The sequence below is a fragment of the Octopus bimaculoides genome, chromosome 15 (assembly GCF_001194135.2).
Source record: "Octopus bimaculoides isolate UCB-OBI-ISO-001 chromosome 15, ASM119413v2, whole genome shotgun sequence".
Lineage (NCBI taxonomy): Eukaryota > Metazoa > Mollusca > Cephalopoda > Octopoda > Octopodidae > Octopus > Octopus bimaculoides.
Genome location: NC_068995.1, coordinates 35,331,456 through 35,337,812, shown reverse-complemented (window position 1 = coordinate 35,337,812; position 6,357 = coordinate 35,331,456).

Genomic DNA, 6,357 nt, shown 5'->3' with positions numbered 1-6,357 from the left:
ACCGTCTAGCATTGATGAAGAATTCTTCAATGTTAGGAGGTTACAGATCTATTCTACTAACGAAGAAACAAATAAGCTATCATTTTATAGTAATCTCATAAAAATCATTACAAATATCTATAGTAAGCAATTTTTGCGTGATATTGACTTTTTCGATGTGAAGCAAAAATAATGTTAATACTTTAAGCAATTGGGCTATTAAGAAACTGAATCCGACAAAATATCGATAATGTTATTTACTTGATTAAATTACTCATGGCTGTAAAGATAGGAAACTAATACCGGTTAAAATATGAGAAAATACACTGTGAACAAATTCAGAGTGCTACACTAAATATTTTTCCCTTTGTCTACAAAAGATGTGGGAACAGAAAAGAGATGTAGTGTTAGATACCAGTTTCGTTTTTATTGCATGATATCTATTTGCAACCGCAGTAAAATCTACACACATGTATAAACATGGATACAATTAACAAATACACTTAAATCCAGTATAGTTCTATATTTAAGAGATGAGGGATTATGTACATTATTTACATTATTTACAATTGACTGCTAGTTGTCCTCATCTTGCTTGTTGTTAACACAACGTTCCGGTTGATATACCCTCTAGCCTTCATCAGGTGATGAAAGCTGGAGGTTATATCAGCTGAAACGTTGTGTTAACAACACACAAGATAAGGACAAATATCCGTCAATTGTAAATAATGTATTATTTACATTATTTACAATTGACTGATAGTTGTCCTCATCTTGTTTGTTGTTAACACAACGTTTGTTAACACAACGTTTCGGTTGGTATACCCTCTAGCCTTCATCAGGTGATGAAAGCTGGAGGTTATATCAGCTGAAACGTTGTGTTAACAACAAACAGGATAAGGACAAATATCCGTCAATTGTAAATAATGTAAATAATGTAAACTCCAATATGTCAAACACTTTCAAATATATTATAATCAACATTTAAACTAATGCAATTATCCACACTGCTAGTACTTCCCATCCAGAGCGTTTGACTTTATTACGTAATAGTTACTTGGTAAAGGAATTATGAAAATTAAATTAATATATATTGTAGATATGTTTAAAATATTCGTGTATTTCAAATATTTGGATAAATTACGTGACTCATAAATACATAGTAATTTCTTATATATGTTTCCCTGAGATATTACTTAGATATAAATTTTACAGAAACAATAGAAATAATTTTATACGATTATAAATAACTATTTTGGATTTGAGATGCAGTATCATCGTAACACGAGATATTAGGTTTAAAGTTCGCGGGTCTATTTCGTATTACGTGATATAAGATCATGCATTTTAGGTATTGCACGTCATTAACAAAACGAAGAAAAAGTACAGTTTCACATTCAAATCGTCCGTTATTAAAACAACAACCGACTTGATATTTTGGGTAAAAGATATGTTGTCGCAGCTGTTACGTTGTTGTTGTTGTTGTTGTTGTTGTTGTTATTGTTGTTGTTAGCAGAATCAGGAGAACGAGGGCGAACAGATAGCAGAAATCTTGGTGTGTCAGTCTTGCTGTATATTTCCCGGATTTTCAGATGCAGAGTCCAGCTTCACCTTTCATCTCTGCAGAGACGAGAAAATAAAATACCAGACAGATACTCGGGTCAATGCTACCGACTACTTACTCTCCTCTCAAAATTGCCTTCTTTTTAAATTGAAAAACCATTCACGGGCTATTCTATCTTGTTATTTTTTATATACAAAAGAAATAAAGAATAATAATTCATACTACATTTTTTTATATACAAAAGCAATGAAGAATAATTTATGCTACATTTTGACAGGGTGTATAAAACACCGGATACGATTCGAACTATAAAACCTTGTTCCTAACCTAAGGGGCTATAATACAGTTATCTATCATGTGACTGATGCAAGGTTTATAAATGAAATACTTTTTATATATAAATTTATTTTTCAGTAAAGGAAGACAAGTTGAGGTGAGGTCAGCGATGTATTTACCCACTGTGTTATCATGTATATTATGCAAGTAGAACTTGTATAATAAAACCTCAAAGTGGAAAGAGTGAGAGGTTTATGAAGGTCACAACAGAGGAACAACGAAGTTTTAATGAGATGTGAAGTATACACTACAAAAATGGTCGAATCATGGAAATACCATACATCTCTTTCTCTATCTATCTATTTAGCTCTCTGCCTCTCTATCTGCCCCTTGCTCTCTCTCTCTCTCTCTCTCGCTTTCTCTCTAGTGCGAGGAATGTCATTTCTATAATTGTTAGAGAATCACACCAGGAATGTACGAAATTCAAGGAAGCAGGACAGGTTAAAATGCTCATAACTTAATAAGTAAGATTAGTGTTGACATCATCTCAATATGATTGCTTCTTTCTTTGTATTGAAAGATTGTTTTAAACATTTAGAAATGTAACACGACTTATACATTAACAACCTAGTTTGGATTATTAATTATATATGTTTTAATGCATAAATTAATAATAATTTAGTAAAGCAAGTGACGTTGGTCTGATGCCACCGATGGATTTATTGATTGGGTTAGTATATATATTATATTTTTGGAGCATCTGTAGTGAGTGTCATATAATGGGGAAATGAGGGACCTATAAACGTCAGAATAGAACAGCGAAGTTTTAATGAGACGACACACGTACACAACAGTAATAGTCAAAGATACACGCACACAGACGCACACATACACATACGCACATACATACATACATGTAGACATACATATAGATAGATAGATAGATAGATAGATAAATAGATAGATAGAAAAATAGATAGATAGATAGATAGATAGATAGATAGATAGATAGGTAGGTAGTATGAAGAATATAATTTCTATAATTGATAAAGAACCATAGTAGAAATTTAGAAAACTGAAAGAAGCAGGAAATGGAAAAGATACACGTAATCCAATAAGTAAGGCTGATGTTGCCCCTAATCTCAGTATGTTTGCCCTTTCTGAAAGATAATTGAAATAAAAATATACTTTTCTACTCTACGCACAAGGCCCGCGATTTTGGGAGAGATGGCCAGTCGATTAGATCGACCAGTACGCAACTGGTACTTAATTTATCGTCCCGAAAGGATGAAAGGTAAAATCGACGGAATTTTAACTCAGAACGTATTTCTTTATTTCCCACAGGGGGCTAAGTATAGAGGGGACAAACAAAGACAGACAAGGGGATTAAGTCGATTATATCGACCCCCAGTGATTAACAGGTACTTATTTAATCGATACTGAAAGGATGATAGGCAAAGTCGAGCTCAGCGGAATTTGAACTCAGAACACAGCTGCAGACGAAATGCCGCTATGCATTTCGTCCGGTATGCTAACGTTTCTGCCAGCTCGCCACCTTGAACTCAGAACATAAAGACACGAAATACCGCTAAGCATTTCGCCCGACATGCTAACGTTTCTTATTTGTTTACTGCCCATAAGGAGCTACACACAGAGAGGACAAACTAAGACAGACAAACAGATTAAATCGATTATATCAACCCTAGTGCGTAACTGGTACTTATTTAACCGACCCCGAAAGGATGAAAGGCAAAGTCGACCTCTGCAGAATTTGAACTCAGAACGTAGCAGTAGACGAGATATCGCTAATCATTTCGCCCGGCGTGCTAACGTTTCCGACAGCTCGCTGCCTTTATTAAAATAACAATATAGAAATATAACATGATGTGTCCATTAACAATCGACTCGATAGAGAAGTAACACAATTCCTAATTCTAGATCACACCATATATAGAATAAAACACTTGACAATGTTTCGCTTGCCTATACATACGATAGTGCAATTGAAGGAACAAGCACGTAGCGGCTTGTCGAGTTTTGTTTCAAGCACGTTTTCTATTGGGAGAAGTGCCTTCCATTCTACCTTTATTATCGTCCATATTTAAGAAGCCATGTCTTCACAGATATTTACAGTGTGTTCTCAATAGAAGTACTTCGTTACTTCCTCAATTTCATGGCTTCCCTCTTTATCCGGCCTGGAGCTACAACTACGAATCCCATGTTTTGTTTAACAAAGGTTCCTCTAAGGAAAAGGGCCATGGAAAGATCCATGTCAGGAATATCACTGCGAGAGTGTATCCAAAATGAGGTAATCACAGGAGGGAGCAAATACCGAAAACACCTGCTGGGCCGCACATGTTGCAAGGTTCAGAGAAAAGTGGACCTGTGCAGTTATCGAGATGTGACTAAGAAGTCGGAAAAGGCCAGTTGGAAGCCCTTTATGATTATGTGAAAACAATTTAGTAAACAAACTGACAGGAGATGGAAAAATATTGTGCAACCAAGAAAGAACTAAAAGCGCATTGTGACCAGCATTATATAGCAATATCTGATACTCTGGTTGATACAGCAGAAACATACATATATATATATATATATAACCTCTATAGTACAAATATTGGTTTCACATACTAACACAATGGCAGCAGTTTGGGGAAGGGAATACGTCAATTACATCACCTCCCAGTGCTCAACTGGTACTTATTTTATCGGCCCCGAAAGGGACGAAAGGTAAAATCGACCTCGGCGGAAGTTGAACTCAGGACGTAAAAGACGGACAAAACACGGCAAATCATTTTTGCCGGCGTGCTAAAGATTCTGCTTCTCACCACCTTCTATAGTACAAATACTAACAGGGCTAATTTAGCTGTTTCTCACTCGATTGGAAAAGAATATAACTGCAAACTGATAATGATGTGGATTCTCATCAGAGGCGTCCAAATCAATTTCATTAACCCTAGCTACAGAAAACTGGAGCTACTAATTTGCATATCGTAAGTTTACCACTTTATATATATATATAAAGGAGGTAAGTCGATTAGATTGACCCCTTCCCTCCCAGCAGTGTTCAACAGGTACCTTTTTTCTTGATTTCGAAAGAGATTAAGTGCATGACTGAAATCGGCGGCATTTGATCTGAGAACGTAATGGCAAACGAAATGCGGCTAAGCATTTTGCTCGGCGTGCTAACTATTCTGCCAGCTCGCCGCTTTAATCAGTCAGAACATATCAATAATCCTTTTTATTATGGGCACAAGACCTGAAACTTTGGGAGAGGAGGATAGTCGACTACATGAGCCCCCCTGATTAACTTGGTACTTGTTTCATCAACCTCCGAAGGGATGAAAGGCAAAGTCGGCCTCGGCGGAATTTGAACTGAGAGCGCAAAGACAGACAAATTGCCGCTAAGGATTTTGCCCGGCGTGCTAACAATTCTGTCAGCTCGCCGCCTTATCTATCAGAGCATATTTATTTCTTTATTGCTAAAGAGGACTAAACATAGAGGGGACAAACAAGGACAGACAAAGGGATTAAGTCGATTTCATCGACCCCCGTGCGTAACTGGTACTTATTCAATCGACACTAAGTTTAAATATGAAGTTTCGAGTTCGACTCCTGTTAATATTGTGTACAATTTCAAAAATAAGACACTTCATGAAGAACGAATATCAAAACAGGAAAGCAAAGTTAAACTCGACGAAATTTGAACTCAGAGTGTAATGGTAAACCAAATACCGCTAAGCATTTCACCCGGCTTGTTAACGACTCTGCCAGCTCGCCGCCCTTCTATCAGCGCATATTAATTATGAATGTGTACATTATTGTTGTGATTCTCCCTGTTCAACATGTACATGATGATTTATTAGATTATAGACACATTCATATTATAATGTTATCAAAAACTTATCTTGTGCTTTTCTCTATTTTCAATGTTTCAATATTTTATTTTACAACGCTGAAAGAATGAAACAAAAATCCTGTAGGTCTCAAACATATATCGATGAACATCTATCCCAGAGATATGACTGTGACTTATTTCATTTAAATGCTTAGATCTTATAATTTGGTAAGGAAATAAATAACTTCTCTTAATTATAGAAAAAGTTAAATTACTTTCGGATAAATTTTGCAGACGATAGAATAATTATTTTTCTATTACACGTCATATACGCTGTGAATTACAGATTTCACACTGAAATGAGACCGCTACCTTGTCCTGCTGATCGTTTTGTTTCACATGTTAAATGAAGCTTGCAGTAACTAGTAGCTTCAAATTTGAAATCGCATATCATTGCTGAAGGGGAAAAATCATTTTAATCATAATAATCTCATCATACCGATTTCAGTGAACATGAATTAAGATTGATTTCTAACTCGATATAGTTTTCGTAATAGCCACTATTTCCGTATTTCTACCCAATATTTTGTACAAAAAGTATAATTGTGTTACGGATGAATGGAATTAGAAATTTAGCTAACATCTTCATGGCTACATGGAGGTTAGTTGATATTATTTTATACAATTTTATATATATATA